Below are 26,042 nucleotides of genomic sequence, written 5' to 3'. Positions count from 1 at the left end.
AAGGCTAATCTCATCATTTCCTACCCCTAACCCCAACTCAAAATATTTAATTAAAATTAAATATTAATCCTCATGTTTATTAAAATTTTTTAATAAATATCTCCTCAACCCAAACCCTTGAAATAAATAAAACTTTATTTATTTCCTAAAAATCTAATTTATCCTCATCCTAGGAAATTCTAGACTATTCTAGAAAGTCTTTATCCTCATCCAAAATCTAGACTCTTCTAGAAGATGTCTTTAAACCTAATCCTAATCCCCTCCTAACCTTGTCACATTCCCTAAACATGGGTTAAGAATTACTAACCCAAGCCAAAGTTAACAAATATCTTCTCCTTCACCCACCCTCATTAAATGCCATCCACTTGCCTATCCCTAAGCTAATCCTAAACCATCCTAATCCATCCTCTAATCATTTGCACAAGCCTAAACAAGCTTAAAAATTTCCTAATCAAGTCCAAGTTGAAATTGCTCTCATCACCCTCAAAATATCTCAACCATAAAACTTTATGAAGTCCACTAGGTCATAAATGACTCTTACAAACCCTTTTATTGCTCTTACAAGTCATTATGAGGGTCTTTATGAAGATTTTATCCCTTGAGCCTCTTTTTTTGACTCATCCTTCCCCTTTCCTCCATCCTCTCACCATGTGACATGTGTCACTCTTTGATTGGCTATAAAGAAGCACAATCCATGTGCTCTCCTCTCATGCAACCTGAGCCCTCCATAAGCTTTTTTCCATCCTTGCATCTTAGCCCTCAATCCCTCAAGCCTCTTGCCTATAAATTGGATCCTTCCCCTTTGCAAAATAACACAATCCATGAAGTAAAGTCATAATGCCATTTTGAGAAGCCATTTTACATCAAAACCATACACTCACACGCAAATTCCAACTCCATTTGAAGCCCTTTTTGAAGCATAAAGCTTGAGCATACATCCTATCTATTTAGACAAAGCTACTCAACAAGAGAGCTTCTCATTGAGAGAGCCCATTAATGGCTCATATTCTCAATTGAGAGCTCATCTTAGTCTATCTTGAAGTTTATGAATTTTGTTTGGTTTGTAGAAGCTTTATTTAAATTTGGTTTCTATTAGCATACTAACATTGCTCATATACATTTTGGCACGCCCGGTGGGACCCCGCATGGGTCATCTTCATTAGCTTTTTTAGTCAAGTTTTGTATGTTATTTGCTGATTTTGGCTAATTTTTCTTGTTTTTGTGATTGGTAGGATTGTATAAATTGGTTTTGTAGGTCCACATGAGCATGAAGAAGACAAAGGAACTCATAATCTATCTCATAGTGTTTGCAGATTTTTCAAGCTTATAGGTGGACAAAGAACTTGAAATTCTTCTTCCTCTTCTTGTCTATATTCTTCTTATTCCATCTACTTCTTCTTCTTCTTGTGGGAGATCTTGGCCATTTTTTTTTTTAAGGAAGCAAAATCATACACACTTCTTTTTAGTGCTTAAAATGAACCCCCAAATCATACTTAAATCTATTGAAAAATTAAAAATTTGCAAGAAAGAAAAAATATTTTAACAAGTGAAACTAAACCAATCTAATCATTTGCATCCTTGCAACATCAAGGTTTTAGATGCATTCATGCAAAATTAGGAACACTTCATTTTTGAAAATTTAAAAAGAACTTCAAGTTTCCATTTCAAAAGGTTCAAAATCAACACTAAGTGCACACTAAAGTTCTTTTAAAAAATCCCATGAAAACTAAGAGTCCTAAATGGTTGCCAAAAATTGTCCTAAAAGCTTTGTTATTTTTTCCAAAAAAATGTCTTATTGAAAAATCTTGAATGTTTCTTAGAATTTTCATGCATCAAAACAATCTAGGAATATCATTTTTGGGCTTAAAATATGCAAACTAGAACACAAAATCTTGAATGAAAACCAAAGTCCAAAGAGTCATTTTCACTTTTGAGTCCAAAACAATCTTGAATGATCTAAGGTTAAAACAAAGCACTTCAAAGTTCTTAAAACAACACACAAAATCTCAATCTTGAATGCTCAAAAGAAAACACTTGAATGTTTAATCACTTTTCTTTGAATGCATGTTGCTAAAATCACTCTTGAATGCCATGGATTAAAATCAAATTTTTCTTGAATGCATGATTAAAACAACAAATCCAATCTTGAATTCTAAGGATCAATTAACCATTGCAATATCAAACACTTCATTTGGAGCTTCTAAAAATTGAACAAAACAAATCTCTTTTCCACATGCAATCTAGGTAAAGTTTGATTTTTGGACATTTAAGAAACCTTGTTAAGTTAAAATACAAATTTGCAAAAATCAATTTGAGTAGTTCCTTGGACTCACCTCTTTTCTAATCACCCATCAAATATTAACCATTGGTTGCAATCTCAGCACCATTTATGGGGATGGGTCTACTTGAAAAAGGTGTTAAATGTTCCACAATCTAACTCACTCACTTGGTCTTTGAATGTTTGCTTTAACTTTATCAAAATTCTTAAATGATCAAAACTCTAGATTAAATCGATCACACTTCAAGTTTGGGCACTAAAATTGAACAAAAAATGACGTGGAGAGCCTCCGGGTGCGCGCTTGAAATCGAATCTCACACACTTTTGTTTTGGGCTTAAAACAAACTCACACTCAATCTTGAATGCCTTAAAGAAAATTAATTGATACTTGACATGGAGGGCCTCTGGGTGCGCGAGTTTGCTTTTGTTGACCCTAACTCTTCTTATTGTTTGCATTCTTCGATCGATTTACTTTTGTTGGCGCTTCAAGTTGGAATTGAACATTGTCTCTTAAACATGAGTGCTTGCAAAGTCTAGATTAGCACACATAAGAGTCAGTTGGTAAAACAACAAGCATGTTTTTTAGCCCAAGGTCATCCAAGTCTTCTCTCCCCTTGTCATCTTTCAAGGCCATCTTGGGTGCATAAGATTAGGATCCAAAACCTTGTTTTTTTTTAGGAGGGCTGCTTGAGGATTTCATCACCCCTTGGATGACCTCAACTCCAGCGTTTTGGCGAAGTATAAGAATTGGGAGGTGAATCGAAAGACACCTCTCTTGGGATCAAGATTTTGTCACTCGGGCTAAGCCTCAAGGAACTTTATACCCTTGAGAAGTGAAAGAGGAGAAGTGGGTTATCGCTCCTCTCGGCTGTGTGACATCTTTTTGGTCTCATCTACAGATTTGGGCCTCACGTACCTTGGGTATATCGAGGACTCCTTAGCTAAACCAACTGTCAACCTTGTAGACAACCATCTAGGATGTTAATGTGTTTGAGGTGACTGATCAAAACATTTGTAGAACATACACACTCCTTGGCGCAAGTATCACTTTCTGAGAATCAAAAACTTCTATCTGGTTGTTTCTATCTATTGCTTGATCTTTTATTTGTTGAATGAATGTTTGCCAAACTTGGTCAATCCTAGCTTAGGGCATACTTAGTGTAGTCACTGCCTATTCCAGAAGTTGAACGAGTTGAAGCAAAACAACCAAGATCTCTCAAAGCCAAGCAGATTCAGAAATTGATGTCAGAGCAACCCAAACCCAAGCAGAAGTTCCACAAAGTTAAACTCAAACCATCTCTAGCATACCAAGAACTTTCAGCCAAGAGAAAAGAAATAACACCAAGCCCACGAATTGCCAAACTCCACAAAGTAGAGGACAAAGCTACTGACGAAGCACTTCAAGAGGCCTGGTTAGAGCGCACCATCAAATTTAGCCAACATCCAGGAGTTAATCCTGCTTATGCCTTACCAACTAGGTATGATTTCTATGATTAGACACCCTTGTTTCTCCACATCTTCTTGGATTAGCTTCACTTTAGAGTCATCTTTGTAGAAAAGCCAGCCATCTTAGGTTATCCCCTTAAGCATTATTAGCTCATCCATCTCATTTAGAATCAAACCATCTAGCCAGCAATCAAAACCTCACATCCAAGTCTTCAAAATTGTTGTCACTTTTGCCAAAAATTTGCCACTCCTAAAATCTTTCAAATCCATCAATCTCACCAAGGTTATCCCTTTGACAGAGCTTTGTCTAGGGTAATCCAGCTTTGTCACTTGTTATCCCTCATCACCTTGAGCTAAAGGTTGGGATCCACAAGTGGTCAATCTTGTGTTCTTCCTAAAGGATCATCAGTCTATCCTTAAGTTGACACAATCACCACCAAGCTTGCACATAGGAAAGCAGACCTTTCGTGCTTTGGCAACATATCTTTGAAGTTAGAATCTCCAACCCAATTCTCCTTAGGTTTTGTCATATAGCTTTGCCTTAACCTAGGAAATCATTTGCATAGAGAAGCCTTCCCCCTTTTGCATCCATCAGCATTATTGCATCTCATCCCTAGGAGCATTTTTCATGCCACCCGTCACTCGCTTAGCCAAGAAGAAAGAAACAATGGAGCCCTATCATTTGGATCGAACAACCTCACCCCCCTTGAGCACTTAGCCATCCTTCAACCTAGAGAAAGCTATGCCATCATGTACTGACATTGAAGCTTTCATGAACCAACCAGGAAATGCAGTATTGGTAAATGCCATTATAGACAAGAACAAAGAGACAATCATGGCTAATTTTCGAAGGGAAAATGTAGGAACCTTTGACTTTGAAAGACCCCCTCCATTATCAGATCCATCTCACCCATTGTTTGGGCAGCTACCACCACCCATAGGCTCTTATGATCCAAATTATCCTCAATATATGCCAAAAGAAGAGCCTCCAGCCAATCCATATGATCCAACAGACCCAAACATACCATCATCCACCCAAGTTGAAATCTCCATGCAGCAAGCCAACCCATCCACCATCACTCCATCCTTGGTTCATACCTCTCCGCTCCAAACCCCCTTTACCCAAAACACCTCACCGTTCACCCCCTTCACTATTGCTGCTGCTACTCCCCAACCCAGCCTTCCAAATCCACCCATCTCCCAAATCAGTGCTAGCATCTTTGGCCAACCTCAGCAATATACAACAGGGATGCCACCCATGGGGCCAAGTAATCAACCTTTCATCACCCCCAGCTTGTTCACTGCAGCCCAAAGCACAATCCCATCATTTCCATTAGGTCTTGGGAGCTCAATACCATTAGCCACAAATCTACAAGCTACTACCCTCACTCCACAAAGCTATCAAATCCCACAAGCTACTACCAATTTTCTACCAAACTCCCAAGTGACCCCAGCCCCTGCCACCACTCTACCAAGCTTCCAAATCCAACCACAAAGCTATCAAACCCCATTAGTTCCATTCCCAAGCTTTCAATTCCCACCACCTCCACCACCAACTAATCCATTACCTCCAATTACCAACTACTTTTCAATGCCACTTCTAGGAGGTAATCCACCACCCCAGCCAACCACCAATTATTTGCAGATACCATCCCAAATGGGGGCACAACACACATATATTGGTCAAACCCCACAAGCCCCCCGATCCTTTCCCCAAGCCTCTCAACCATCTTATACCTTACCTCCACAAAGCAATCCATTTATCCCACATCCAGCTTATGTTCCTCAATCCCAACCTCAAATCCCATATCAACAGCAAGCCTCGCAGCACATGCAGCAATATGCGCCACCTCCCCCTCAGCAACCTGTCATCCACCATGCAGCTGCCCAAACAATGTACAATCCCTATCAGCAAATCCCTCATAGCCATCCATATTCAGTGGCCCCATCTAGCACATACCTACCTCAAGGCACTCCTACATTGGGGGCACCCCAACCATCACCTATCAATTCAGAATGGGAGCAAATGAAGATAGCTCTGAAAGCCATCCAAGAAGGGAATGATCCGAAGACATTCAAGTTTGAGAATGTGTGTCCTTACCCATTTGACAGAGCCATTACCATGACACCATTTCCCAAACACTTTGAGGTACCCAAATTTGACAAATTCAGAGGAAAAGGAGACCCTGTCACACATATCAAAGAATTTTACATGCACTGCCAGGACGTAGCATACAATGATGTCTTCCTCTTGCGCCTTTTTCCCAAAAGCTTAGTTGGACCAGCTCTTGAATGGTTTTATAGAATCCCCTATGGCACAATTAAAAACTTTGCTGAATTATCTGAGGCATTTGTAGCCCAATATGCCCATCTTGTTGAAACAGAGCTATCAATAGTTGATCTTGTCCACACCAAGCAAAAAGGTGGAGATAGCCTTGCTGAATACCTGCAAAGATGGCAAACCCTTACCACCTGCATATCCTGCACCTTGCCAGAACGCCATGTGGTGAAAATGTTTATTGATAATGCCCATCCTAGCTTGGCTCACCACATGACCATGAACTGTTTGCAAACCTACAAAGATATCAAAGAGAAAGGAATGATCCTTGAGCAAGGACTCATTAAAGATGGTGTGGTCAAGCTTTACAATGAAGCCAACCAAAATCAATCACATTCCAATGACAAGTCTAGGTATTGGAACAAAAACAAGCACGTTGCAACAGATGGCATCACTGACACCAGACATGTGAATATTGTTGGTCCTTCTCACAACCAGTCCAACCCACCATATCAACCAAAAAATAAACAAGCTATCAACTACCAACAACATAATAACCAAAGCTATCAAAACCACAATCCAAGACCCAACTTCCAAGGGTCTAGCAATCAAGCTAATGCCATCAATGTAGCTGCAGGACAAAAGCCTAGATTCCAACCTACACCTAGAAACTATACACCCCTTAGTGAGCCATTGGATGTCATTTTTGAGAAATTAGTCAAAGAAAACCTCATCAAATTTCCTCCTACCCAGCAAATTGACCCAAGCCAATCCAAAGTTGCATGGTACAAAGATAATGAGTACTGCAAATTTCATAGGGTAAAAGGTCACACTATCCTTAGATGCATGAAACTGAAAGACTATGTGCAGGACCTCATTGATCGGAAGGAAATCACTGTTGGTGCCCAAACCTCTCCCAATGCAGGCTTACAGATCTATCAAAATGCTTTTCCTCCACACCACAACCAAAATCCTGGAAAAGCACCTATCCAAACCAACAACAACAACACCAACAACCGTCAGCCAAACCAACAGCATGGGAAGAACAATAACCACACTTCATCCTATATAGACTATGGTAGCCTTATAGGTTGTATATCCGAGAAAGAGCCTTCCATCAATGTTATCAATATCCAAGGACCAAACAATGAGTGTGCAGTCACCACTCGAAGAGCGCAATTTAACATCACAGGCCCACCTGTTACACCAACACCATCAGCTCCATCAAAAAGCCAGTACAATATCTTGGAACACCTTGGGAACATGCCAGCCCAAATCTCCATTTTAGACCTTCTTCGCACTAGTCCTGTGTACAAGAACATCCTTGATAGTGCTCTCATAGAATCTCGTGTCCCTTCTGATATCAATGCTACTGATTTTTGTAATCTTGTTGGACACCTCTCATCCTCATGTGCCCTATCGTTCAAACCCACTGACATACCCGTGGTCAAGCCAGATCACACCATTCCGCTTCGCATAGCCATCATGGTATCCAACTTTGCTGTAAAAAGAGTAATGATAGATAATGGATCAGCCTTGAATATTTGCACCCTAAAATTCATAAAACAAGCTGGGTATACTGAGGCAGATATCATCAGTGAGGTTATCACCATCAAAGCTTATGACAACTTGCAAAGAACCACATAAGGAACTATTTTGCTGCCAATCAAGGTTGGGCTAGTCATCCAAGAGACACTCTGCCATGTTATTGATCTAAACCTACCATTTAACATCCTCCTCGGTCGCCCATGGATTCATGCCATGAAAGCTGTTCCATCCACTTACCATCAGTGCATCAAATTTTCGCATCAAGGTACTGAGGTAACCATCCATGTCGATCCAGAACCCTTTGCTTACTGCAATGCAGTTGAAGCTTCATATACAAACCATTGCCCTAGAATTGATATCGGCACATCCATCGCCAGCTCATCCCACACTTATAATGACCCAGAAACCATCCGCGCCTCTACCTTGTCTACTGTGAAGATCAATAACAAAGGTTGTGGAGAGTATAGTCTGTCAGATGCATTTGCTGTCGGGGCACTCCCACTTGATCCACATGCCCATGGACGACCAACATATCACAAAGCTAAGGAGGTTCCACCTCCTCGATACAAACAGTTTGGCCCAACAACCTTTGTATCCTCAAAAATCCCTCTTCATGAGGAGCTCACTCCAGATATCAACAAATGGTTACATAAGGATGCACCTCAAAGAAATCAAGCACGCCTTGATCACTTCAGCCAAAAGTATCCCTAAGAACATAAGCTCATCATTGAAAAATGGAACTATCAAGGTGGTGGTCTAGGACCAGAAGAAAGAGGCATGCAGTGCCCCATCGATGCACACAAGTGGGAATCAAAGTCAGGTCTTGGCTTTGGCATACCCACAATTGGGGGCACCAATGAGAATGGTCACACTTTTTTAAACATTCACCGCAACCTTGTCGAAATCGAAGACATTCCTGAGGAAGTTGAAAAGAGAGCCTACAACGATATCCTAGACCAAATCTCCCTGGGAGACTCTGTTCTCCAAGAACTATCCATCCACCTCATTGACCTACCACTCACCCATCCACAACTCATAGATTGGGACCAACCAAGTGTCATACACATCGATGAGTTCACATCAGAGGAGGCACTTCTAAGATTCATGGGAGCTGAAACTCCTCACAAGAAAACAAAGCCAGATTTTGCCTATATCTACAAGCTAGATCCCAAGGGGTATTTTGGAGAAAATCCCCAACCTAGTTCTGATACACCCAAAACTGGAACTAAGGTGAATCTAAGACTAGCTAAGGCAATGAAGAGAACCCCTCAGCAAGAAAATTGAGAAGAACATGAGGATTTAGCATTGCCTCCTCAAGATAATCGACCACAGGTGTCTTCTATTCTAATTGAGGATACTCGAGAAGTCAACATTGGTTCATCAGAGATCCCCAGACTTGTTCACATTGCTGCATCCCTATCACAAGACCAAGCTGACCTCCTCTTTGAGGTCTTAAGAGAGAACATTGGCCGATTTGCATGGTCATATCAGGACATGCCAGGACTTGATCCAAAGCTTGTAGTTCATCATCTTGCAGTTGATCATAAGATCAAGCCCGTCAGACAAAAGCTTAGAAAAATGCACCCCAAGGTGGCATTATTGGTCAAAGCTGAATTAGAAAGAATGTTAGCTGCTAAGGTTATCCGACCTATCGACTACTCAGAGTGGATCTCCAACATGGTGCCTGTCACCAAACCTTCCGGTGACATCAAAATCTGCACTGATTTTAGAGATCTTAACAAAGCTTGTCCAAAAGATGATTTTCCCTTGCCCAACATAGATATGATTGTAGATCTTACAGCTGGACATGAAATTTTGTCCCTCATGGATGGATTTTCTAGGTATAATCAAATCAAGATTTCAGAAGAGGATCAACATAAGATAGCATTCACTACCCCTTGGGGAACCTTTTGCTACAACATGATGCCTTTTGGCCTAAAGAATGCTGGGGCTACCTATCAAAGAGCTATGACAGCCATTTTTCATGATCTCATCCATAACATTTTGGAGGATTATGTGGATGATATCTTGGTCAAGTCTCATACCTTCATGGATCATCTTGCTAACCTGGAGAAAGTCTTTGATAGGTTAGCCAAATATCATCTCATGCTGAATCCCAAGAAATGTGTCTTTGGGGTCACATCTGGCAAGCTTCTAGGTTTCATAGTTTCTAAACGAGGTATAGAGATTGACCCCAAGAAGGTCAAGGCTATCTTAGACATGCGTCCTCCCCAGACACTGCGACAGCTTCACTCTCTTCAAGGAAAGCTCCAATCTGTTCGGCGCTTCATCTCCCAGCTTACAGATAAGTGTACACCATTTTCACATTTACTGAAGAAGGATGAGAACTTCAAGTGGGATCCTTTATGTCAGCGCAGCTTCAACCATCTCAAGCAGTATCTCATCAATCCCCCTATCTTGGTTCCACCAGTTCCTGGTCGTCCCCTGATTTTGTACATATCAACAACACCTACTGCTCTAGGGGCACTTCTAGCACAGCTTGATGACTACAACAGAGAAAGAGCCATCTACTACATCAGTAGAACCCTAGTTGGTTATGAACTCAATTACACTCCTATGGAAAAAGCTTGTTTGGCAGTTGTTTTCTCAACTCAAAAGCTTCGCCATTACATGCTAAGTCATACCATCCAACTAGTCTCCAAGATTGACCCTCTCAAGTATATGCTCTCTAGAACAACACTTACAGGCCGTTTGGCCAAATGGGTTATGCTCCTTAGTGAATTTGACATCCAGTATGTGGATAGAAAGGCAATCAAAGGGCAAGCTATAGCAGATCACCTAGCTGATGCACCTCTAATAGATGCTTATCCATTGATCACAGAATTTCTAGATGAGCATATCTGTCTAATTGAAGAACAACCCCCATGGAAACTTTATTTTGATGGCTCATACACATCTCATGGATCAGGGGTAGGAATATTGTTGGTCACACCTCAAGGAGATTACATTCCAAAAGCCTTCAAGCTACAATTCCCTAGCACCAACAATATAGCTGAATATGAGGCCCTCATAGCAGGATTAAAGATAGCTGCAGAATGGAACATTGTTGAGCTACAAATCTTTGGCGATTCTCAGCTCATCATCAAGCAAGCCCTAAATGAATATCAAACCAAAGATGAAAAGCTATTACCCTACAAAGAGCTGGTTGATCAGCTAACCCAACATTTTACAAAGCTTCAGTTTACACAAGTGCCTCGAATACAGAACAAAGCAGCAGATGCTATGGCTACTATAGGCTCGCTCTTGGAAATTCCCCAAGCAGCTACACAGTATGAGTTTTTAGTGGAGCAGCTCCTCACACCCGCCTATGCGAATGAGGATTCAAACCGTGTTTGTATCTTGGTTGGTCCCCAATCCCCTTGGTACCATGAGATTCACGCTTACCTTAACGATGGTATCATATCCCCTCACCTCACACGTACCCAATGCCAGAACCTCATCCGAAAATCATCCTGCTATGTTATCATAGCCAATACCCTATATCGTCGGGGTTATCACGATACTCTCTCTCGATGTTTAGACCAAAATGAGGCTGCAATGGTGTTAAAGGAAGTACACTCTGGACTTTGCGGTGCCCACACGAGTGGTATTGTCCTAGCGCAACAAATCCTTAGAGCAGGCTACTATTGGCCTACCATTGAAGAAGACTCCTGTGACTTTGTCAAAAAGTGTCTCCCATGTCAGCAGCATGCAAATCTTGTGCACGCTCCGGCACAGGATCTATAGCCTATTGCACCACCTTGGCCTTTCGCTTGTTGGGGCCTTGATCTAGTTGGAACTATCACACCCCTCTCATCTGATGGACATAAATGGATAATAACAGCTACAGACTATTTCACTAAATGGGTGGAAGCAGTCCCCCTAGTCTCAGCTACAGGAGTTCAGGTCTCCAAGTTCATCTTGTACCACATTGTTTGCCGCTTCGGCATCCCATCCACCATCTTCACCGACCACAGAGGTAACTTTGAAAATCTCAACATGGAAGAATTATGCACTTCCCTCCGCATCCATCATCGCTTTTCTAGCCCATATTTCCCACAAGGTAACGACCATGTAGAGGCAACTAACAAAAACCTCCTCAAAATTCTAAATAAAGTTGTCAATGATTTCGGCCGTGATTGGCACCTACAAATAAATCCAGCCTTATGGGCCTATCGAACTTCCTTCCGTACATCCACAGGCACAACTCCATACTCCCTAGTCTATGGTGCCAAAGCGGTACTACCTATAGAGGTTGAACTTCCCTCCTTGTGCATATCTTTGCAAGGGCAAATATCAGATGAAGAATATAGAGTAGCTCGACTCACCCAGCTAGATCTCTTAGACGAGAAGCGACAACAAGCCTATGATCATCTCACAGTCTATCAAACTCATCTCAAAAGAAATTTCAACAAGAAGGTGCTTCCACGACACTTTCAGCCAGGTGACATGGTCCTCAAAGAAAACATGAAAGTCCAAGTAGATTGAGAAAAGAAAGGCAAGTTTGAACCTACATGGCTTGGTCCTTATGTTGTCACTACTTCCTTTGGCTCTGGAGCTTATCAGCTATCTACACCAGAAGGAGAACTCTTGAATGATCCTGCTAACATCATTCATCTCAAGAAATTCTATGCTTGAAGATCCTTGGTATACCAGGCTTTTGAAAAATACAAAAGAAAAAAATAGTAAAGAGAAATAAGCGTCCAATGGTGAAAACTTGGCAATTCAAGCACCTTGGATAGGTACCTTGGTGAAAACCTGGTAATTCAGGCGCCTTGTGTACTAAAGACTAATCCATTATCTATCACTATCCTATCCCTCATCCATTTACCCACCATCCCATAAGACACACTTGCTTGTTCCCTTGGTGTTCCAACCAAATATCCAAAATCTGATGAAGCTTGTAAATACCTCCTGTACAGCTTATAAATCTTGTACCAAAGCTTGTATATACCTTGTAAATCTTGTACCATACCTTGTCTATCTGAATCTTGTCTAAGGTTTGTACCATATTCTAGCCTATAAATAATCCTGTATCCTAGCTTGTATACTATCACGTGCACACACAAAACCCCATTTTCACTTAAGCTTTTCACAAACCATCTACCTATCCACCTATCACCTATTATAGACATCCCATCCTTCACAAACATTTCCATCTCACAAAAACCAAAACATGAACAAACTTCTACATTTGTAACATATCTTGGTCCATCAACTTGTACATCCTCTTTAGCTTAGTACCATTGTATCTATCCAGTGTTCGTGTCAGTTCGTCCTTGATTAGCATCTTGCACCCATCACCCATGTTGGTTAGCTATTCCAACGCATCCTTTAGCTAGATTTCCTATCACCAAAGTGTTATCTTTCTTAGTTCAGCTTGCCAGACGCATCACTCATCCAAATCCACCAGCTTCAGTGCTCTCTGATAGGTCCTTGCAGGATATAGCTTCCTCATGTCTGATCTTGGTCCGTTAGTACCTTGTCCTACCCATCTCGTTGGAAAATGGCTCTCTTTTGGATTTTCACTTTCTTTTGATTTGGGATCTTCCCTTTTGGGTCTTGAAGTATCTTTTCCAAGCAATCTCCTTGTTCCCTCCTCAAGGTTGCCATGATCTTTCATATCATGGTATGCTGCGAATGGGGCAATTAGAGCGTAAGGTCTTGATCAGGTCTTTTGCTTGTTTTTCTTTTCTGCTTGTGGGTTCTCCAGTGTCGTTTCCACGCTGCTTCCTCTAGGATTCATGTGTGATGCTGGGGAAATCCTTGTGTGTTTGTTTTGAGTTAGTTTGTCAGTTTTTGGGATGGTTGGTGAAAAGGCCTTGATGTTCTTGGTAACCTTGGCAATTAACCAATAGTCCTATAGCAAATCTAGTGCTCAACTACATGGTGGTACTTCTCTTTGAAGTATCCCCCCGCTCAAAAAGCTTCAATGGTTTTCCTTCATCTCCATTATCCCCCATCCGTATCCAGCATCCATCTCTCCTACCCCAGCTTATGCATCAGTATCTCTTTGAATCACTCATCACTCTTAGCTTTAGGGATCCACAATCCTAGTCTTAGGGATCCACCAATCCAAATCAATCCACCAAGCCTCATCTTTTGAGATCCACAATCCTAGTCCTAGGGATCTCTGAAACCCATCTTCCACTAATCTGACTCTTTGAAATCCTGTTGCATCAGCGTTATAATCCCCTCATCCATCTCCCTATCCTGGATTCCTTTCTATAGCGCTCTGCTCCTTCATCCTCCACCTTCCCTAAGGTCTTAAGCTTGCTTCCTCTTGTGCATCTGATTCTCCTTTATCATTCTCCCATAGTGAGATTTTGAGCTAATTTAGCCCCTTCTCTTTGCCAATCTGAGTCTCCTTGCTCATCTCGGATTCTTGTACTTTTCAAGAAGCCATCGAGCCTCGCTTTCTCTCCTCGCTACCTTCTTGAGGGGGCATCTCACAGTCCATTCTCTCCTCTTCTGCTCTAGCCTTGGGCATCTTATTTTCTTATCTTTGATGCCATGCCACTTGCGGCATCACATCAAAGAGGGGCAAAATGTAGACACCTAAAAACCTTTAGAAAATAAAGTATTTTTATTTTCTGAAAAAGTCCTGATGACATCATCATTTATTAATTAATTAATTTTTATGCCATTAAATCCCTTTATCTTAATTAAAAATATTTAATTAAGGAATCCCTCCCAAAAATGTTTAAATCTTATTTAAACATTATTTCCTTATTTATTAATTATTTAATTAATAAATTGACCAAAAATTCTAAAAATAAATAAAAAAGTTATTTTTTGCCCAAAACTTGGCCAATTTCCTTATGACCAATAACCTCTTCCAAAATCTTCTAATCCTTCTTTAATTTCGATTAAAGGCTAATCTCATCATTTCCTACCCCTAACCCCAACTCAAAATATTTAATTAAAATTAAATATTAATCCTCATGTTTATTAAATTTTTTTAATAAATATCTCCTCAACCCAAACCCTTGAAATAAATAAAACTTTATTTATTTCCTAAAAATCTAATTTATCCTCATCCTAGGAAATTCTAGACTATTCTAGAAAGTCTTTATCCTCATCCAAAATCTAGACTCTTCTAGAAGATGTCTTTAAACCTAATCCTAATCCCCTCCTAACCTTGTCACATTCCCTAAACATGGGTTAAGAATTACTAACCCAAGCCAAAGTTAACAAATATCTCCTCCTTCACCCACCCTCATTAAATGCCATCCACTTGCCTATCCCTAAGCTAATCCTAAACCATCCTAATCCATCCTCTAATCATTTGCACAAGCCTAAACAAGCTTAAAACTTTCCTAATCAAGTCCAAGTCGAAATTGCTCTCATCACCCTCAAAATATCTCAACCATAAAACTTTATGAAGTCCACTAGGTCATAAATGACTCTTACAAACCCTTTTATTGCTCTTACAAGTCATTATGAGGGTCTTTATGAAGATTTTATCCCTTGAGCCTCTTTTGTTGACTCATCCTTTCCCTTTCCTCCATCCTCTCACCATGTGACATGTGTCACTCTTTGATTGGCTATAAGGAAGCACAATCCATGTGCTCTCGTCTCATGCAATCTGAGCCCTCCATAAGCTTTTTCCCATCCTTGCATCTTAGCCCTCAATCCCTCAAGCCTCTTGCCTATACATTGGATCCTTCCCCTTTGCAAAATAACACAATCCATGAAGTAAAGTCATAATTCCATTTTGAGAAGCCATTTTACATCAAAACCATACACTCACACCCAAATTCCAACTCCATTTGAAGCCCTTTTTGAAGCATAAAGCTTGAGCATACATCCTATCTATTTAGAAAAAGCTACTCAACAAGAGAGCTTCCCATTGAGAGAGCTTATTAATGGCTCATATTCTCAATTGAGAGCTCATCTTAGTCTATCTTGAAGTTTATGAATTTTGTTTAGTTTGTAGAAGCTTTATTTAAATTTGGTTTCTATTAGCATACTAACATTGCTCATTTACAACTGGAAGTGGTCAAACTTTGTAACCTTGAACAAGTTACATATTTCTATAGTGATACTTTGTGGGTGTCATCTCCACCCCTGTTTTACATTCTCATTTTGGAGGGTTTCTGGGTTACCAAATCTTGTGCTATTTGTTTTCATGCATGTCTTTACTTTTATGTTCATTAGATGAATTACATACATGTGAATCATATCAGTTAAAAGGTTTTGAAATGGTTAAAGTTAGTTACTTCTAATTCACCCCCTCTTAGAAGTAAATCTTCCCACTTGTAAATTCCAACACTCTGATGCTACAATATGGTCAAAAGGTCAGGAAAGTGAAACACAAGGGTTGCGATGTTATGAAGTAAAGGATGTTGTAGGATCATGGAAGGAAAGAGACTGAGCTCTGATGCTATAAAAGGTAGAGGATGTCATCAGATCAGGATTTCATAAGATTGGGGATGTTGAAGGATCATAAGGCCAAAGGTGAAGACATAAGATATTATGAAGTTGCCAATTTTCGTAAGGTTGTAAAGGAGATTGTTCTTGGTTTTGATCTTATGCTTGAAGAATATATGGGGCCAACTATTCTAAAGGATGCCATGTAGGTGTTGAGGTGGAATTTTGTTCCAATTAGTTCATTTTGATTGGCTAAGCTTCTGATGTGTTAAGGTCATGGGCCACATGTTCTTAGTTTCTATCTCCTACCATCTAATGCAAGTAAATCCATGGTGGTTGCTTTGTCACTATGTGGAGTTGCATGGCCTTTATTTCATGTGACATAGTGATGTCTCGGTAGACCCCCTTTCCTGTTAGAATAGCTGAGTAGTTGTCAGAGCATATCAACATTTTGTTGGTTTCTCATTAGCCACGATATGACTGTGCAAGGTGTGAGGGTCAGTTCCTTCTTGCAATTTCCCCATCGTCAAATCTTTCATCATCAATGATGGTCACCTTGTCACTATAGGAAGTTGCTTGATATTTATTTATAGTGACAAAGTGATGAGTTGGCATGTAGTAGGTGGGTCCATTCAGTTTGGTGGGCCACAATGTGGTGGGTTAGTGTTAGACAAGTTGACAAGGGGTCATGTTTCTATTGGTTGGTGCACTGATAGGTTGGGTGTACCTTTGAAGTCGTCAGATGGAGGAAGATTGACATCTCTCACTTTGTTGCTATGGGAAGTTTCTCAACCTTTAGCTATAATGAAATAACAAGGGCTTGCCACGTGTCCTGGTGGGCCCAATTTGGAAGGTGTAGTTAAGAAAAGTAGTCATAGTTAAAGCTAATCATTATGTGACATCACTTGGTGTAGTTAGTGAGTAATATAGTCAATCATGTGGACTTTTCTGGGGTGGTAAAATGGAATAATATTATTGGCCCATGTGACCCATCTTGGTTGTAGAATTTAGTTGACTTTTTGACTTTGTTGATTCGTCAAGCTAAAGCAAAAAGGGTAGGGTTTCTTGCATAATTTGATCTTCATGATCGATTTCAACCACTCTCCAAGGAATGTTGTGCCTAGTGAATGAAGGAAAAAACTCCACCATCTCTAATTTTATCCATCTAATTGGTCAGAGTGATTTAATGGCATCATTCTACATTCTCAAGGCCCTATTTTGGCAAAATATTGGATTTCATTGTATTTGAATCTGTGCCAAGATTAGATTCTCTCTAGATCTGCATAATTGTCCTCTGTAATCTTAAATGGTAGTGGTTAAGTTTGGTTTAGGGAAAAGAAATATCTTAGTTATGCCTGAACTACAAAGACTATTTTTGCAAATTTTGTAAAGGTCAACTCTTCTCTATTTTCTTTGATATTGCTCTGCAAGTTCACTATAAATTCCCTTTGCCTCTGAACTTATATGACATTCTACCTTAGCCTCTCCACCCATTGATGTCTTGTGCAAGACCTATTTGCCTCTCATTAGTGTATTGTGGATATCTAAAATCTTACATGACTGTATCTCTTTTTGCCCAATCTGAGTCTCCTTGCTCATCTCGGATTCTTGTACTTTTCAAGAAGCCATCGAGCCTCGCTTTCTCTCCTTGCTACCTTCTTGAAGGGGCATCTCACAGTCCATTCTCTCCTCTTCTGCTCTAGCCTTGGGCATCTTATTTTCTTATCTTTGATGCCATGCCACTTGCGGCATCACATCAAAGAGGGGCAAAATGTAGACACCTAAAAACCTTTAGAAAATAAAGTATTTTTATTTTTTGAAAAAGTCCTGATGACATCATCATTTATTAATTAATTAATTATTTAATTAATTAATTAATTTTCATGCCATTAAATCCCTTTATCTTAATTAAAAATATTTAATTAAGGAATCCCTCCCAAAAATGTTTAAATCTTATTTAAACATTATTTCCTTATTTATTAATTATTTAATTAATAAATTGACCAAAAATCCTAAAATAAATAAAAAATTTATTTTTTGCCCAAAACTTGGCCAATTTCCTTATGACCAATAACCTCTTCCAAAATCTTCTAATCCTTCTTTAATTTTGATTAAAGGCTAATCCCATCATTTCCTACCCCTAATCCCAACTCAAAATATTTAATTAAGATTAAATATTAATCCTCATGTTTATTAAAAAAGTTTTAATAAATATCTCCTCAACCCAAACCCTTGAAATAAATAAAACTTTATTTATTTCTTAAAAATCTAATTTATCCTCATCCTAAGAAGTTCTAGACTCTTCTAGAAAGTCTTCATCCTCATCCTAGGAAATTCTAGACTATTCTAGAAAGTCTTTATCCTCATCCAAAGTCTAGACTCTTCTAAGAGATGTCTTTAAACCTAATCCTAATCCCCTCCTAACCTTGTCACATTCCCTAAACATGAGTTAAAACTTCCTAACCCAAGCCAAAGTTAAGAAATATCTCCTCCTTCACCCACCCTCATTAAATGTCATCCACTTGCCTATCCCTAAGCTAATCCTAAACCATCCTAATCCATCCTCTAATCATTTGCACAAACCTAAACAAGCTTAAAACCTTCCTAATCAAGTCCAAGTCGAAATTTCTCTCATCACCCTCAAAATATCTCAACCATAAAACTTTATGAAGTCCACTAGGTCATAAATGACTCTTACAAGCCCTTTTATTGCTCTTACAAGTCATTATGAGGGTCTTTATGAAGATTTTATCCCTTGAGCCTCCTTTGTTGACTCATCCTTCCCCTTTCCTCCATCCTCTCACCATGTGACATGTGTCACTCCTTGATTGGCTATAAGGAAGCACAATCCATGTGCTCTCCTCTCATGCAATCTGAGCCCTCCATAAGCTTTTTCCCATCCTTGTATCTTAGCCCTCAATCCCTCAAGCCTCTTGCCTATAAGTTGGATCCTTCCCCTTTGCAAAATAACACAATCCATGAAGTAAAGTCATAATGCCATTTTGAGAAGCCATTTTACATCCAAACCATACACTCACATCCAAATTCCAACTCCATTTGAAGCCCTTTTTGAAGCATAAGCTTGAGCATACATCCTATCTATTTAGACAAAGCCACTCAACAAGAGAGCTTCTTATTGAGAGAGTCCATTAATGGCTCATATTCTCAATTGAGAGCTCATCTTAGTCTATCTTGAAGTTTATGAATTTTGTTTAGTTTGTAGAAGCTTTATTTAAATTTGGTTTCTATTAGCATACTAACATTGCTCATATACAGTTGGTATTGGTGTAGCTGACAATGTGTCAGAGAACAAGATTGAAGAAGATGTTACTAGCACAACTAATGAAGGTGATGAAGATGATGATAGTCATGAATCTAATGATGATTATGAAGACAACTTTGATATACCTACAATTAAAAAGGCATATGAGCCCTTGTACGAAGGCTCCCACACAACACTTCTCTCCACTATATTTTTGCTGGTAAACTTCAAGGTTATGATCCAATGTAGTAATCTCATGTATGCTAAGGTATAGTGTCATTTTTGTCATCTTCTATGTTAGCATACCATTAATTTTCTTTATGTTAATATCAATTTTTTTCCATAGGTTGATAGGTGAGTGTTTGTTACCACCATCAAACATTCTACCTTGCTCTTACCAAGAATTATTGACCATTATGGAAGATATTGGAATGGAGTATCAAACAATACATGCATATCCCAATGATCATATTATATATCATAAACAACATGAATTTGCAACACAATGCCCTAATTGTCACATTAGTTGATATCAATTAGATCAAATAACAAAAAGGTGTCTTACAAGGTTCTTCGATACATTCTCATTATTCCACGTCTGCAATGTTTATTCAGGTGTACTAGCTTGGCACAATTTATGAATTAACATGCATGCAATAGAAGTCAAGATGACATTATGTCAATTCTTGGGGATGGTTCTACATTTAAGGACATAGAAGATAGGTGGTCAGTATTTAAACAAGAACCTTGTAATCTAAAGCTTTCACTGGTAGTAGGTGATGCCAATCCATTTGGAGAGATGAGATTTGTTTACTCAATCTAGCCTATTTTTTTTATTCACAATAACATTCCTCCTTGGCTATCCATAATGAGGGAGCAATTATTGTGCCAGGTATTTTTCCATTTAATAGTCATCTAAAAAAATTTATAAACACAATATCAAAATGGTTGTAATAATTATGTTTTGTTTATGTTAATTCAACTAGGTAAGTACCAAGTGGAAGATATGAATGTATATATTGAGCCCTTTATTGATGAGTTGTTAGAGTTATAGAATGGGGTCACAAAATATGAAATCTCTAGACCAATTGGTGAAAGGAAATTTCAATTCTGTGCAATGCTTGTATGGACTATACATGATGCCCCTGGACTAACACATTTTTTTGGTATGTAAAAGTATCAACACATATTTTTCATTGTATATTTAAGTTTGTGTGTGATAATTGTAAATATGAATCTTATACTACACATGTCATACAATTATACACAATCTTGTAGGTCTTTAGACAAAGGGAAAATTTGCATGTCCAATTTGTGGTCCAAAGATAAAATCTTGCCATTCAAAAAGTTTAGGAAAGTAAGTGTGTAATGCCCTGCCTGAAGATCCTTGGAACAAGGATTCAATTCAAGCCAAGATAATTTTTTTTTTACAAGTATGAATGCACATTACAAAATCATACAAGGATCACACAGATCGAAATAGAAGACTTCACCAACAATTCAAGCAACCAACGAATCTCTAAACACCACTACCAAACAAAAAGATTGACAATGGGAGATGCATAATTGAATCTAAATAAGAACATTATGAATTCAAAATGCAGCTCTAAAGGATTGAAGAACACCTAAGAGGGTACCCCAAAGAATTTCCAAAAATTTTAGATCAAACCTAAAAGTTCCTGCTACCTGCTCACACAATTTTTTGCAAAAATCTAGGTGATACTTTAATACAACACTAGAAAGTATCGTGTGACATTCCTAAAGAAGGAGGGTAACACTTTTAGGGACTAAGAAATACTTCTCTCAAAGGCATGCAATACAATAAGGGTATCATATGAAAAATCTTATAAGTAGGTGCAATACTGGAAAGTATAGCACAATTTTTCTCCAAGAGGTGTGCAATAGAATTAGAGGACGCACGATAGAATTTAAATGGGCATGTGATGCACTATTGTATCACACCATGGTGATAAATGGTCACCTAGGAAACTCAAGAAACACTTAAAAACAAATAATAGACTAAAACTAAGTTCAAAACCTCCACACCAGGGAGTACTAGATCCATAATTCAATGCATGAACACTTGAACACACTACTGAAAGATGTAATCTACATCTAACCATCTAACAAGCAGTGAAGGGAAAAATACTGGAGTAAACATCATAGTGTATGAAAGCAACATCACAATAATTGAATTAATAATGCAATGAACGAAATAACCAAACTAAGTATGTGGTTCCTCCCAACCATCAATAGCATCATAAGACCATCATAGATCCTAGCCATCCCCCACGCGTAACATCTCAAGCCACCGATCAGATCATCGGTACTATTATAATAGGGATGTCACTACTAAAACATGCTACAATATAAACATAAGGAAATCTAACATGATAATAGAAAAGTATAAGATAATTCTACAAGTAGATAACATCTCCTATCACATGCTAATCATCCTAATAGGAAAATCTAACATGCTAAACCAATAAGCAATAGATAATCCAATACAACAATTCACATCATCTAGTCATACGCTAAACATCATAATATGGGAATGTGTCAAATAAACTGACATCATCTAAACATGATATACAAGCATTCCAATTTAAGCATAAATGATAAGAAAGCATACTCCAAAACCAGAAGTACCAAGTGAAAACATCCAACAATGGTTGCACTAGGATAAAAGACCATCTTTGTACACTAGTCCCTAGCAGTGGTGAAGGTAGCTATGCCTCCCAACCAAATGGAACTCATAGGTCCACACCCACCATGTTGATGGAGATAATGATCCAACCACAAACACACAAAACAACATCCATGGCTAACACTCATGGCAGACAGTATGATGGCTGTAACCAAGAACCTAAGATAATGCAAGGAGTAGAGGTCCTCATCAGACACTCAATAGGCTACTAAGTAGGGGATGACATCATGGAGAGTCACTTGGCATCGAAAATCCGAAGCTCAAACTTGTGCAGATTCAACATCCCTCAACAAAAAGGCTCTAGCACCCCACATTTTTATTATCTTAAGTTTATTACCACTCACACATTTTTATTTAGTTATCACTTATTTAAAACTTCCTTCGCCAACCCTCTGGGCACAATGATCACTAGGTTGTGGGATAGAATCCCCCTCCATATGCCACCCTACCCTACCCATGCTCATCCTATGAAAAGTGCCCATGGGCATGCATACTCCCATCTCAACCCTAATGATCATAACTTCTAGAAGTACCATAGAGGATCAGGCCTCACAAGTCACTCGACAAATGTACACACACAACTTGTGTGTGGTGCACCACCATCGTGAAGATCAAAACACAAGGACTGGATAAGAACACAATGCAAAAAAAAACCCAATCAAAAGCAACTCGGGAGGACAGATTCTACACGAATCGCAAAGCCAATAAAACCATACATCATGAAATCACTTAATCGGCCTCAATCCAAGAGTATCAATTCTACACGAATCCCAATTATACAATAAGACCAATCATCATGAACTCACTTAATCGACCTCAATTCAAGATTATGGATTCTACATGAATCCTAGTGTTCACGAAACAATAACAAAGGTCCAAGAGAAACCATAACAACAGGTATGAAAATCACTCAACTGAACACAAAATCAGGAGTACAGATGTAACACATATCCGAATGCAACATAGAAGTGCAATAGTGGTTTGACTAATATCTAAATAGATCATTCAAGTCCACGACCCACAATGTGCCAAGAAAACCTGAGAAGATAGCGTGGCACACAAAACAATGCAAAAAACCCCAAATTTTGGAAAATTTCAAAATTAAAACCCATTTGACCTTTGGGTACAAAAACCTCAAAAATTCAAAAATAAATAAGTTCAGACACCATATGCAAAAATGGCCAGTATAATGACACAAAATCCCAAATCCTCGTCCTAAAATGTAGGGAAATATTCTTACCCACCCAATTGCATAGAACTAACATACAAAAATGGCGAGGAACACTAGTTCTCAACCTCCAAACAAAAGACTATAAAAAATAGAAGTAGATACAAAGCCAAAACCATAAAACAGGAAAGCTCTACCTCATAGCCAAAAGGGTAAAATGAGAATCTAAGCCATAAAATAAAAACCCTATAGAAGTAGCCCAAAATCATGGCAATCCAAGGTCTCCTTGAGCTAAATCCAACGAGACCAACATCGCAATGATCCCATGCCTATAGCTCCCATAATGAACAAAATAGTAAATCCTCATGAAGAGGATTTTGGGTTTTACTCTCCACCTTTCTAATTCAAAAGTGAGAAGTGAGAAATTAAATTTCTTTTTGGATATTTATTCACTTTTCAAGTGAATAATTGATTAGGGCAAATAACTAGCCAACTTAGTTAAACCTCGAATTGATCCAAACAAAATCAGGCTATTCCTAGAAATAGGAATTCATCTATGGCAAAGCTGCCAGAAAATAAAATAAACCAATTAAAAGCCCAAAAGCCCCAAAACATAGAAATTTCCTTAACAACTTTTGTGACAATGCGAACTTCTAAATGCACAGACACGCTTATTGGTCTAATCACATAATGCAAATGAGTTTAGATTTAATAATCTCTGAAAGGATTAATTAAACAACTAAAATAAGGATACATTGACCATACAGGGATGACATTGGTAAAATATGAATGGCTAAATCACTAACTCCATGTACCACTACCAGGGATATAAATTCTGCACACTAAACAACATGATCAAGTGCAATTGCATATAATAACATAGCTGAAGCAATAAATGCATTAAATCACCTAATTTAACCATTTATTTAATTATATTAAATAAATCTATTCACATCACTCATGTTCACATAAAGCATAACAACACAGGAATGAAGTAAATAACCATAGCATTAAATCCACCTCATAATATAATTAGAGATATGTCCAAATACTAGATATCATCATAAAACACATTTTCATCTCAAAATGGCATCAACATGAAATATGATCAATTAAACAACATTTGACCCTTAGGTCATCTCACATGTAAATCCTAACATAAGCAGATATTCGTAGCACACAGCCCATGAATCCCACATGGACAATCCATTTCTAACTATTTAAGTATTTAATAATGGTTGTTTACAAAACAACAAAAAGACACTTAAAAAATATAAGCAAACGCTATCATAAACATGACTAACCATTGCTATAGGAACTTAGTCCAAGGTAGCAGGTAATAGTACATAGTGCAATCTCTACACACATCTTAGGGTAATCATGGAATAACATCATGATACCACATCAATCCTGGTAAACACTAGCACAAACCTCAGTGAACCATAAACCACATCATAATCTCATCAATCAATGATAAGCATAATCAAAGCAACTAATACATCAAATCACCTCTATGGTGTAGACCACTCATGGTCACAATCATGATCCATCACAACAAAAGATCAACAAGGTTCCATCCATCAGGATGACTTATAGAAGTCAAATGGGAGAGGCACTACAAAGTGTTTGATGAGCATAGATGCTTTCTCCACATAAATCACAAGTATCAAATTTCCAAAAGATATCTTTTCAGTGGGAAAGAAGAGACAACATCAAATCCACGAAGAATGAAACCTCACATGTGGAAGCTGGAATACAATAGAATGAATCATCGAGGTAATGTCATTCCATTTGATGGATGTTTTCATAAGAAATTTAAATTTGGATACTATCTTTTTTTTTACTAATGATATAATTGATGTTCATGAAGGTCGTCAAGGCATCACTGAAAAACTTCCAAAAGGACTTAAAAGATATCCTAGATAATTTAGTAGGTTTCCATACTACGAGCACCTCTATCTCTCCCACACAACTTTGACAACATGAGTGACAAACACATTATATAGGATCTTGGGAAATACATGAGATTAGAAGTGTTATTTGTTAGTTTTTTATATAGAAGTGTTAATAGTCTTGTTAATATATTTTTGTGTGATGAATATCTTCTAGGTGGTTTTTATCTAAAGAAATTGATAAAAAAGACATAAAGAAATGGAAGAGAAAAATTCCTTAGCTTTTATGTGAGATGCAAAAGTGTCTACCTTCAAATTTTTTCAATGCACAACAACACTACCTCATACATCTAGTTGAGGAGATCAAATTATGTGGACCTATACCAACTAGGTCAATGTGGATGGTTGAGAGGTACTTAAAATTTGTGAAGGGCTTGGTTTGATAGGGAGCAGATCTTGAGGATTCCATGGTCGAGGGATATATGGTCCACTAGACTATGATTTACATTAGTGAATATCTTCCCAAGTTTGCATCAAAGGTCTACATAGATCACATTTGGGATTCCAACTCCATGAACTGATCCAAAGGGGAGTACTTGATGGGGAAAAGTAGATTGAGGAAAGTGAGAGGTAATTATAAGATGTTATTGTAGTCCATTAATGATTATCCATCATCAATATAAGTTGTTTCTAATTGGTCTATTTATTTTATACAGTTGGTCATGAGTGGGATGCACTTTATTTTTATATTGCAAACAATCTTGATTAGATGATACTATAGATTGAACAATCTCAACAAAATGGTCACTTAGTAACATGGGAAGGTGTTGCTTCATTGGTTAAAGAAGCTCATCGTAATGGAGATCCCAATGCTACGCCAATGCTAATTGATCTAGCAAATGGTTTAAGAGGTGGAAGGTACATATTGGTTAATCTATCATAACCCATTTGATTAATATCAGTTCAATGATGGATGCATAATTTTGAGATGTTTGACAAATAACAAGTCAAGCACCAGAAAGCTATGTACTATAATGGCCATAAATTTTGCATAAAAAAGGTAGATGAGACTAAGAGAACTTGTGATTTT

The sequence above is a fragment of the Cupressus sempervirens genome, chromosome 6, assembly GCF_028749045.1.
Source record: "Cupressus sempervirens isolate cs-2001-9-10 chromosome 6, ASM2874904v1, whole genome shotgun sequence".
Lineage (NCBI taxonomy): Eukaryota > Viridiplantae > Streptophyta > Pinopsida > Cupressales > Cupressaceae > Cupressus > Cupressus sempervirens.
Note: the sequence above shows the minus strand (reverse complement) of the source record.